This window comes from Eriocheir sinensis, chromosome 15, assembly GCF_024679095.1.
Source record: "Eriocheir sinensis breed Jianghai 21 chromosome 15, ASM2467909v1, whole genome shotgun sequence".
Lineage (NCBI taxonomy): Eukaryota > Metazoa > Arthropoda > Malacostraca > Decapoda > Varunidae > Eriocheir > Eriocheir sinensis.
This window is the reverse complement of record NC_066523.1, coordinates 18,702,652-18,715,014: the sequence shown is the minus strand read 5'-3', so window position 1 is coordinate 18,715,014 and position 12,363 is coordinate 18,702,652. Positions and strand designations below refer to the sequence as shown.

General features: G+C 43.4%; 2 long non-coding RNA genes across 3 annotated transcripts; both read left to right on the top strand.

The window, feature by feature from the left end:
• Positions 1 to 4,124: 4,124 nt before the first annotated feature.
• On the top strand, positions 4,125 to 5,534 carry LOC126999002 (uncharacterized). Its single transcript, XR_007753097.1, has 2 exons — positions 4,125 to 4,177; positions 4,285 to 5,534. It is a non-coding gene; the product is annotated as an uncharacterized LOC126999002 (long non-coding RNA).
• A 252-nt stretch (positions 5,535 to 5,786) lies between these two features.
• Positions 5,787 to 8,581, top strand: LOC126999003 (uncharacterized). Of its 2 annotated transcripts, none has more exons than XR_007753098.1 (2): positions 5,787 to 7,239; positions 7,348 to 8,581. It is a non-coding gene; the product is annotated as an uncharacterized LOC126999003 (long non-coding RNA). The 2 variants fall into 2 exon arrangements; XR_007753099.1 differs by having other exon boundaries at positions 5,787 to 7,261.
• Positions 8,582 to 12,363: the final 3,782 nt, after the last annotated feature.

Below are 12,363 nucleotides of genomic sequence, written 5' to 3'. Positions count from 1 at the left end.
TTGATCGTATACATAATAAGTCTCTTTTTATGTATTATTTTCTTTATGTATGTATGTATGTGTATAGGAGTGTGTGAGGAAGGGAGGGAGAAAGGAAGGGGAATGGAAATGATGCCTCCCCATGCACCGTAAAGAACAGGAACAAGAAAAACTGAGAGAAAAAAAATAAGAGTGTGTGTGTGTGTGTGTGTGTGTGTGTGTGTGTGTGTGTGTGTGTGTGTGTGTGTGTGTGTGTGTGTGTGTGTATCTCGCGTGCGTTCATGATTACTAAGATTGCTGAATATCTGTTTCATCTTTTGAGAAGTTTGCATTTAATTAACGGAGTCTCACTTACACAATTTAATAAATATAAATTAATAATCTAGTTAATTGACAATGAAACGGCGAAGAGACTAACAAGCTCCGTGTCTGGCCTTGCTTAAAGAGCCCGAGAAGGCAAAGGAGTGAGGAGCGCGACCCACCGCTGGAAGGAACGGAATGAATTTGCAAGGAAGACTGGGTAATAAATCTGCATGTTAGGGAGATCGAACGACAGGAAGGAGGGAGGGGTAGGAAGATAATTACATAGAGTTACATAGATTATCAGACCACACAAAAATAGACAGACAGAGAGAATACAACAAATGAAGACCCAAGGAGTCGAATCCCTTACTGGAGAGAGGAAGTTAACAGATGGTGCAAAAGAAATGGAAGAAAGGCTACGTAGAGGAGGGAGGGAGAGAAAAAAGATGGATGGTCACAGGAAGGGATGGCGGAAGAAAAAGATGAATGGCTACAGGAAGGAAGGGAGGAAAGGGAAGAGGTGGAAAGGCAGTCGGAAGAGAGGAAGGGTGGGCAAGGGAAGAAGGGCAGAGGAAGGAGCGGTGAGTTCACGGTCAGTGGGAAAGCTCCTGCTGGAAGTGTGTCAAGGTCAGGGTGTTGACATTACTGTACTAGGCACAGGAGAGGAGGAGGAGGAGGAGGAGGAGGAGGAGGAGGAGGAGCTGGAGGAGGAGGAGGAGGAGGAGGAGGAGGAGCTGGAGGAGGAGGAGGAGGAGGAGGAGGAGGAGGAGGAGGAGGAGGAGATAAGGCCAAGATAACAAAGATAATATCGATAGAAAATGTGATAATTGGTGCATAGTGGACTGAGGACAATACTGAAATATGGTTTCTCTAAATTTATTCATATTTTTGTGTGTGTGGTAGAAACTCTAGCCAAGTTTATCCGTCAAAATTACTGATATGAATGGACAGGGAAAGGAAACGATACAAGTTTTAATCTGCTACATGACATATCTCTCTGACGATCAATATTCAACCTGTACAAGTTAGAATATTGCTAAGATGTGTGTGTGTGTGTGTGTGTGTGTGTGTGTGTGTGTGTGTGTGTGTGTGTGTGTGTGTGTGTGTGTGTGTGTGTGTGTGTGTGTGTGTGATACATTTATAACCTCTACATGCCCATTTCTGAACCCTCCCAAGCTATTGTTAGGTGTCAGAGAGAACCACACCGGGGAGACGTACGTGAGCTCGGTTGTGTTAACGAGGTGTATGTGCTGCACGCCACGCCACAACATACGTGACCTAAACACGACCTTTGTATCTCCCTCGAACTCTTATCACCTGCGGGGGAGGGAGGAGGAAAGCACTGTGGTGGGTTGCGTGCGTCATTCGTTAATCATGGTATTTTGGGGAAGAGATAACGTTTTTACATTGTTTTTTCAACGCCACACGAATGTTTACGTTTAGGGTTGCCTTGTCATGGTGAACCTGAAATTTTGTTTTGTCGGAACACAGCGTCACCATCGCCGATTTGCCTTTCGGTTCCCAATTAAAACATGTGATGGAGTCTACACAGGTGTTGGTAATGTCACGTGGTTGTTGGAAGGTAGAGAATTATGTGAAAAATCGTAAAATAATCAATATATGTAGTATGTGTGTGTGTGTGTTTGGGGGGGGGGGGGTATAAATAAACAAACAAAATAAATAAATAGATAAATAAATATGATAAACACACACACACACACACACACACACACACACACACACACACACACACACACACACACACACACACACACACACACACACATCAGGCAAACTAACCAACCTGCTGCTTTTTGTGTTGCTCTTATATTCACCTTCTCAAGCTGGCTCTGAATTAGTTTATATCCTCAGCTTTTCGTGCCGCCGCTACCACCACCACCACCACCACAACAACAACAACTACAACCATAACCACAAACCCTCCACACACCACCACCACCACCACAACAACAACCATAACCATAAACCCCACACACACCACCACCACCATCACCAAAACCACCACCACCACCATCACCACAACCCGCACCACAGCCACCACCACCACCAAAACCACCACCACCACCATCACCACAACCCGCACCACCACCACCATCACCAAAACCACCACCCTGACCACCGAAAACTGAGAAGTACGAGGAAGTAGACAAATCAGATCATTTGAATAAGGAGGAAGGTGTCATATTTTTCTTCTGTTCGTTACTTCTCGCAGCAGGAAGTGATTCTTTTTACTCATCTCGCTTTACTCTCTAACTGTCAACACGAGGACAAACATCCGGTCTTATACTCTCCATAGAAAACCTGATTTGGGAATCCACGCCGATCTTGTTGTTGTGCCCATTAATATCACACCCGGGTCCACTCTCGCTATCGTGGCCTTGGTGTTAATGAGCCGCGCGACGATAGAGAGACGCCAGAAAAATGGACGCTGCCGCCACGACCGTCAACCGATCAACGTGATGAGCAGGGCCCTCCATCATCCGATTATGCCGGCGAGTTTTTACGTCATGTAATCGATTAGACACGGACGATGGAGGTGCGGAAATCCTGTGTATTGAGAGCAGGAATGGTGAATGGGCACTTTCTTCGTAGTGGTGATGGTGTGTTGTGGGTGGCATTGGCGGTGATGATTGGTAATGGTCGTAAGGGGTGGTGGGCGTCTAATAGATCGGGTGATGAAGGGTGGTGCGTGGAGGTGGTATTGTGTTGATGGGTGTTCATTGGTGCCTGTGGTAGTGAGTATGTAAGTAAAAGTAAAATGGTAGCTTCTTTGCTTTTAATATTTCTTTACGTCAATGACGATTGTGGCGTCGGTGAGAATAGTGAAACCTCAGCCAGTGCGTGTTGTGGACTCTGTGGTGGCAGTGCTAGTATCGTGGGTGGTATATCTAACCCTGTTACCAGCACTTGAAGGGCTGACAATGATACTGATGAATGTACTAAGAAATGAATAGTTAAAAGTGCAACATTTTATGTCACACTTTATTAAATATGAGAGTTAAATTCGACGTGTAGTAGTCACCGACCAACATCATCAACAAGGAACGAAGTGTCACTGTTTTTCACAACTTCAGCATTTTGCCTTGAATCACCGCGGCTCATTAAAGAACTATTTTTTCAACTCTGCCACTTCGGTACCAGTCGCATGTAATTAATTTGCTCCTTGACGTTTAACTGAAAGTTTCAATCTTGCTTTGCGTTAGTTTATTTTCTGCGAGTGTGTGTGTGTGGGGGGGGGGGGGAGGGGGGGCATACGTTTGTGTGTGTAGTTGTGTGCGTTTGTTGGTCAGTTTTTTTTTGTCACCTATTGTCCACAGAAGAGGATTTCCAAGGTTAAACCAACACCATTATGAATGAGTAAGCGAGCAAAACGTAGACTACCAAGAATTTTATGTTCTTTGTCAGTCTGTAACGTTTTTCACATGGGTAAGACTAAGTAGAATGCATAATTTTGATCATTGAAAAGATTGGCCAAGTTTAGTTCATAATTATCTTCGATGGTGACCTTTAGGGTGGTAGGTTAATGTTTTTTTTTCTTTTCTTTTTTTTTTCTTTTTAAACTTTTGCCTCACAAACCCGAAATAATATTCTGGTCGAGATTGACGTGATTGTATAATTCTCTCTCTCTCTCTCTCTCTCTCTCTCTCTCTCTCTCTCTCTCTCTCTCTCTCTCTCTCTCTCTCTCTCTCTCTCTCTCTCTTCATTATTACGTTTGCGCGCATGCCTCGATCGCTCAGACATACGTATGAGGCTTAGACCGGAAGTTGGTGAACGTACAAAGGTGTAAACGTTTTCTCACGGCATGCTATATAAACCCTTGCCAGGCTCCGTGTCACTCAGTCTTCCACTTCAACAGAAGGTACTGCAGTGTCAGGTAACTGTGCTGGTTTACATTTGTTTAGTGCCCTGATCTGATAAATAGTAATGCGTCATTTGTATTCATAAAGAAAGTTTATTCTGATTACAATTTTGTTTCCACAGTGTGCACAGAAGGGACAGATAGAAGCTTCTTTATACCTGAGCAGGATATACTTTTACGCCGTTACCGCAATTATGCCTGGTCTATCTGGATGGTTGCTAATATTTACAATTCCGTTTGCCACGAAAATTGTATACTCCGATTCCGTTAATTGTCCAGAAAGAAGTGTATACGATCTACACGATATACCCAGTCTGACCGTTGACTCAAAAAAGAATGGGGTGGTTGAGATAGAATGTGGAAAAGCTGGTGAGGACATGACCGGTATCTCTAGGTCCTGCTCTGAAGAAACAACAAAAATGGAGGAATGTGGACTGGAGGGAAAGTCAAAGCAGTGTGGCGTCAAGTGCAAGTGTAACGACTTAGAGGAAAAATTGCAGTGTATGTGTGTGCCTATAACGGCTTGCATTGGTGGTGTCAAGACTGTTATAGGCTGTGTTAAGACAAAGAGTCGTACAGCTGATGTGTATGATCCCGCAGAAGAATCATAATAATTCATAAATTTTCGTGAATAGAGAAGATAATTCGATCTGCCTCGGCGACATTACCAGCGCGATAGAATCCTGGTAAATGCTCTAGTGGGCAAGGAAAGTCGCCGCCGCTAGTATGAGCCTTGTAACGAGTTAGCAGCTTTCGAGTTCTGCCAAAAAATAAGCTGCTGGCGTACATGTGCGGTTGATGCAAAGTGATTTCAAGAAGCATAGTGAAGGAAAGAGGAAACAGAGCCTTGTTCAAGATGAGTTTCTGCATGGATGCTGTGCCGCCTTTCTGTTGTTGATGTCTCGACTGGGCGCTCAGGAATGGAACCACCCACTGAAAGATGGATGCCAGTGCTAGTGCCTGCCATACTCGGACAGCACCAACGCCTGACATCTCTACAAAGCTGTTATATGTTCACAATTTACTACTTAAAAACGTGCCTGTTGAATTACGAGTATTTATGCCTTAAGAAAGGTGGCTGTAGCATTACGATAATTTCTACTGGAAAAATCTAATCGTTTAGGGTCATTATATGGGCAAGTATATGTCATGTAATGTAAGTCTTGAGTGCTGCCTTAATTTCGTATCGCAAAAATTCTTCCTTTGTCTTGTAAAATGTCATCTTCAAAATAGTTGCTGTAACCTCAAGGAAGGAGTAGCTGTAATGTAAAGGGAAACGATGTTCGACTCCCATAGTATTTTAAAGTGACTTTTAAATAATAATCATAAATGCTAAGTGATAAATAATTAATAATAAACAATGAAAATCCTTTTTACGGTGTTTTATCTTCCATCTCTCTCTCTCTCTCTCTCTCTCTCTCTCTCTCTCTCTCTCTCTCTCTCTCTCTCTCTCTCTCTCTCTCTCTCTCTCTCTCTCTCTCTCTCTCTCTCTCTCTCTCTCTCTCTCTCTCTCTCTCTCTCTCTCTCTCTCTCTCTCTCTCTCTCTCTCTGCGATAAGAAACACGGACAAGATGTTTCTGTGACCTTGTTGCTTTGAGTCGCTGTGGCAAAGAAAAAAAGTGAACAAAGAGGAAAACAGTGGAAGTAAAAGAAAGGAAGGTACGGATGCATGAAGAATGAAAGGTATATGGTGGGATATAATATAGAAACGAATGAAGAAGGAAGGCGGTGAGTGGTAACGATGATTTAGATTATATAAAAATTTATCACTAACACGATAAGGAGATCCGTCAGTGATTCACGCAGCGCTAATGTGTACCTTCCGTGTTTAGTTCTTCCTTCAATACGTATTACAACCCCGCATAGTACGTCACGCGCTGAGTCAGTCCTGGATTGCGTCACCACTGTTAACCCACAACAATCAGTCGAATACCGTAGATGAAACGCTCCATTCGTTACCATACTTAAGGCTTACTCGAACATCACTCACAAAAAGGATGCTTAACATATCATGACGGTACCTGTCTACTTTTCCTGTCATTATGTATCGATTACGTGATGATTACCGATTATACCATTTGTGTGGTTCTGCTTAAAGCGGTTGTCTTGAAAGTTATTTAACTACATCTTGATTTTTCAAAAAAGTTTGAAAGTAAAGGTAACGTTGGGGGCATACGCTATAGCTGCGCGTGGTCACGGTGCTCGTCTCCGTCGCATTGGTACTTGAGCCTGTGGTGGGTAACAACCAATCACTCCGGAACACATGACCGGTGTGACATCCGGGTTACGACAGTTTACCTTTTCCAGGTTTCCCCAGGTACCCATTTATCGACCAGCCCGAATGGCAGGATAACCAGGTGGTTGTGCTGCACTCCGACTGCCCGGGCCAGGATTCGAACCCGGGCCGACGGATTTGTAGCTAGTCACGCTAACCACTCGACCACGGAGGCTGTCTAAAAAGGTTACCAATATTTTTTCAAGATTACAAGTATGACAGTAAGTACTTAGTTACTCCTCGTGGAAACTGTATCGAGGAGCTAGGGGAAATCCGTAATAATAACTTTTCCTAATAAGTTTACCTAGATTATACGCTGGAAATTCCTTAACTCACCATGGGTTCAGTCTTGCGTCGCTCACCACGAGAAGGTACGTACGTACTTGAAACAGCCCCATTAGAAATTAGGCAGCTGCTTTCCTGAAGGTGGCCCCTATATGACACTGCTCTAGACGAAAGATTTTATCGATGGTCTCAGGAGGTTCATTACGACTATAAGAGAGAGAGAGAGAGAGAGAGAGAGAGAGAGAGAGAGAGAGAGAGAGAGAGAGAGAGAGAGAGAGAGAGATACCCTACCTAGTCCAAAGTGACTGTAGTTCCCATGCATTCCTTTCTTTCCTTTCATTCATCCATGCTGACACAAAGAAAACTTAAGGAAAAATACTACGAATCTGAAGATCACACACACGTGTAGAGGCGGATGTGTATCAAGAAAACGTTATCTAGATCGTATAAAAGCATGGTCAGTCCTCCAGGCCTCATCAGTCCGGCTTTGCCACGCCTGGAGCTACAGTCACATCAGGTAACTGCTACATCACACTCGTGTAAGTGCCCTGTATTACTAGGTAGTGATGCTTCATTTGTGTTGATAAAGATGTTTATTTTAATTACCATAATTTTGTTTCCACAGTGTGCACAGAAGGGTCAGACCGAAACAGATGGTAATCTGAGCAGCATATGCTTCTACTCCGTTACTGCCATTATGGCCAGCCATTCTGGACGGTTGCTGATGGTGATAAGTCTCCTTACCACGCAAAAACTATTCTCTGTTAAATGTCTAGAAATAAATGTATGCGAAGTAACGGGTATACCCAGTCTGACCGTTGACTCAGAAAAGAATGGGGCATTTAAGATAGAATGTGAAAAAACTGGAGAAAAGACATGCACTGAAAAATGTGAACCAGAGTTGATATCAGTGAAGTGTAACTTCGACTGTGAGTGTGACGACCCGATGGCAGACTCGGTGAAAGAGTGTAGCTGTCCGCCTATAACGGCTAGCATCGGTGGTGTCGACACTGTTATAGGCTGTGTTAAGATAAAAATTAATACAGCTAGTGTGCAACAACCCGCAGAACGATCATAATTCTTTTTTTTTTTTTCGGCGACATTACTGTGGTATATGCTCTAGCTGTGTTATTATGGAAGTTTACTGTATGGGGAGGAGCAGAGAGCAAAGAAAGTCGTCGCCGCTGCTAGTTTACGCCTCCGAAAATGTAAATGTCAGAAGAAATTATGATGCTGCTGGCGTACATGTGCGGCTCATGCAAAGTGACTTCTAAAAGCATAGTGAAGAAGCGAGGAAAAGGAGCTTTGTTGAAGATGAGCTTCTGCATGGATGCAGTGCCGCCTTTTATTTGTTGATGCCGCTATTAGAATGGCATGCAGAGCGCTGCGCTGACAGTGGAGCGGGGCCTGAAACCTTATCTTATGAATGTGACAGGAATGGAACCACGCTCTTGAAGATGGGTGCCAGTGTCTTCCATGCTCGGACAACATCTACGTCTGACATCTCTACGAAGCAGTTATATGTTAACAATTTAGTACATAAAAACGTGCCTGTTGAATTATGAGTATTTATGCCTAGAAAAAGAATTACTGTAGCATTACGATAATTTCTACTTAAAAGATCTAATCGTTTAGATTAAACATGTAATGTAAGTTTTGAGTGCTGCCTTACATTTGTACCGAAAAAATACTTAAATTGTCTTGTAAAATGGCACCTTGAAAATGGTCGCTGTAACCTCAAGGAAGCAGCAGCGGTAATATAATATAAAGGAAACGATGCTCGGTTCGCGTAGTATTGTTTGCATGTATAGTGATAATAATATGTGATAAATAATAAAAAAAATGATCAATAATGAAAATTGTTTTTACGATATTTACCCCTCTCTTTTCTTTATCAGTGAAACATTATGCAACATATTAAACAACAAAATGAATGCCTTCTTGAGATCTGGCTTGCCTGCAGTATTAAGCGATTAAAATGTGTTCTGTTTTAAGAATAAACATATGCATATAAGAAACTTGGCGGTTTGGCATTATGTATGATTTGTAGCGTTACCAGAACACCACAGAGTCACCAAACTGAAGTGGGCCAGCGGTGGCGGCGAAAATGCGATCAGGTGAGGGAGAAGGGAAAGGTAGGAGGTGAAAATAAGAGGGGACGGAAGAAAGTTGAAGGTAATTAATTCCCTGGGAGCTGAGGATCATAGTCACCACTCCTGCCTTCCTCTTTCGTCTGCTGAGTTCCATGACTTATCTGCGTTGTTTTTCTCAACTTTATCACGAACTTCTTATTTCATGTTTTCCTTTTCCCTCATCTCTACTATTCATGATTTACTTTGGTGTTATTTTTTCTGCTCACTATTTTTCATTGTTCCGTCTATTTGTGTCCTTTATCATTTTCTGGTCACTCATATGTTTCACCCGTTTGAAACACAGCACGATAACCTGCATGCCGCAGTGCTGTAAGTGTGGCATGAAAATCTAAAAACTTTGAACATAGAACGATTAGTGAACGTTATCTCTCTCTCTCTCTCTCTCTCTCTCTCTCTCTCTCTCTCTCTCTCTCTCTCTCTCTCTCTCTCTCTCTCTCTCTCTTAGGACAGACCACCTAGTTTGGGCCTTAGGGCCTGTGTTGTCTGGTTATCTATGTAAATCTATGTAATTCTCTCTCTCTCTCTCTCTCTCTCTCTCTCTCTCTCTCTCTCTCTCTCTCTCTCTCTCTCTCTCTCTCTCTCTCTCTCTCTCTCTCTCTCTCTCTCTCTCTCTCTCTCTCTCTCTCTCTCTCTCTCTCTCTCTCTCTCTCTCTCTCTCTCTCTCTCTCTCTCTCTCTCTCTCTCTCTCTCACATTATTTCTCTCGAACATACAGCAACACATAAAATACATCATAGACACAGATAAAACACACACACACACACACACACACACACACACACACACACACACACACACACACACACACACACATGATAACGCGTAATACATAATTCATATTGGAAAAAAACTCTTGAGAGCACTTTTCTCATCATCAATGTTGAATTCCTCTTGTTGTTTAGATGCACTTAGTTTCTCGCTAGCGTCTCTGAACACCATCACGTTTCGACCATGAAATCCCCAAGTGGGCGAGGAGAGGAAGGAGTGCCGGAAGTGAGTTGGGGACGCAATGTAGCATCGTAATTGTGACTACCCCGCCGCTGCATCCTACACGTTAACTCACATGACGAAGTAGCAAAGTTTACCTGCTTTCAGTGCCTTGGTTTTTTTCTCTCTGTAAGGAAACATGGAAACATGGAAACATGGAAATGCAGGCAACAGAAAGCCTATTGGCTCATTACGAGGTCGCCTGCTTGGGTGATTTAATCTGCTCGACCGCCACTTGGGGCTTGGTGAGCAGATGAAAGCACCTCGATATTGAGGAGCAGATGGAAGCCCCTCGTTATTCAGTTTACTCCCGACGCAGCGAAATGACGGTCGATTCTATATTTGAAGGAGTTGATGGTATTCGCATTTACTACTTCTGAGGGAAGATTGTTCCAGTGGCGGATGACTCGGTTTGAAAAGAAACTCCTTCCAATGTCTGTGTTACATCGACTCGACTGAATGGGTAAACCGTTATTTCTAGTTCTTGAGTTGGTTTGCAGTTCAAAGAATTTGGAGTAATCGACGTTATTGAACTTTTTTAGATACTTGAAGACTTGAATCATATCCCCTCGTAGGCGTCTTTTCTCCAATGTAAAGAGATTGAGTCGCTTGAGTCGTTCCTCGTACGGTTGAGCCCTGAAGGTTGGAATCATCTTTGTGGCGCGTCGTTGAATCCTTTCCAGTAAAGCAATGTCCTTTCTGTAATTGGGAGACCAGAACTGCACTGCATACTCGAGGTGCGGTCTTACCATGGAATTATACAAGGATAGCATGACGTCTGATGTTTTACACTCGAAGTTCCTCGCTATGAACCCGAGCATAATGTTGGCCTTGTATGCTTTTTTACAGTGATTCGCGTGTTTCAGGTCACTGCTGATAGTGACTCCAAGATCCTTATCCTCCTGCATCGCTTGCAGAGGTCTCCCATTCATGATGTATGTGTGGTTACTATTTTGGGACCCAATGTGCATGACTTTGCATTTGTCAACATTAAAAGACATTTGCCATTTTTCCGACCATTCGATAATGTGATTGAGGTCTTTCTGAATGATTTCGCAGTCGGTCTTTGTGAGGGCATCTTCACCCATCTTGGTGTCATCTGCAAATCTCGATATTGTGGATTTCAGTCCTGATTCTAGGTCATTGATATATATGATAAAGAGGATGGGTCCCAGCACTGACCCTTGAGGCACTCCACTAGTGACTGGAGGCCAATCGGAAGGCTGTCCGTTGAGTAGTACTCGTTGTTTTCTGTCGGTGAGCCAATCTCTTATCCACGCGATCAGATTGGCTCCGATGCCCGCCCAGTGCAGTTTCTTAAGGAGTCGCTCGTGCGGTACCTTGTCGAAGGCTTTCTGAAAGTCCAGGTATATAACATCACTGGGGATGTGGGCATCCCAGTTCTTATATTTACCTTGGAAGAAGTCTAATAAATTCGTTAGGCAGGAGCGCTTGTTTCTGAAGCCATGCTGGGTGTAGGAGATTATATTATTGTTTTCTAGAAACTTAACAAGTTTATCTCTAATAATCTTTTCGAGTATTTTTCCTGCCACTGATGTCAAACTTATGGGCCTGTAGTTTAATGCAACGCTTTTGTCTCCTTTTTTGAAAATCGGTGTTACGTTCGCCATCTTCCAGTCTTCCGGGACCTTGTTTAGTTGAACTGATCGCGACTGCCATCAGATGTATTCCAGTTCTATGTCGTGTGCGTGTCATGGGAACAAGAGTCATATATGGTTCCCAGGCAGGTCTGTGTCACCCTGCTCGTTAATCTCATGCTCAATGCAGGCCACCTTGAAATTATGGATGCAGAAGACTTCCTATTCTCGCCTCTGTATGTATTGGGTGTCATGTGAAAGTATACAAAGTTCCCGAAGAATCAGAGAATCTCCTTACCAGATATCTCAAAAGTCCTGTAATACTTTTTTTTTTTCTTACCCGCGAGACAGTTCTTTTGCTACCCCGGCCGCTGAGACGCTGACTGCACGGTTTTCTCTCAATATTTATTTGCTTTAATTTTTTTAAGTAGGTTATCATTTAGTCAAATAATCAGTGTGTTTATGCTTGTGTTTGTATGTGTGTGTGTGTGTGTGTGTGTGTGTGTGTGTGTGTGTGTGTGTGTGTGTGTGTGTTAGTTGGTGTGTGTATTTGAGTGTGTGTGAGTGAGTGAAAATATGTATTTGTGTGTGTGTGTATGTGTGTGTTAGTTTGTGTGTCTGAGTGTGTGTGAGTGAGTGAAAATATGTATTTGTGTGTGCGTAATTCACCATGGGCTGATCACGATTTGGACTCGTCATCGCCAGCAAGCACCTCCCGATTAGAGCAAGCTGTAATCGATCTCTGTGTACTGCCGGGACTTTCATACACCACACCCCCCATCCCCACTTGCTCAAGGGGAGACAGTAACCACTCCTCTTCAGCGGAAAAATCCCGGCCTGGCAGCGCAGAGCTTTGGCCACTGAGCTACCGGAGCAGTTTTTCGTTTTTTGTGGTGTGTTTGTG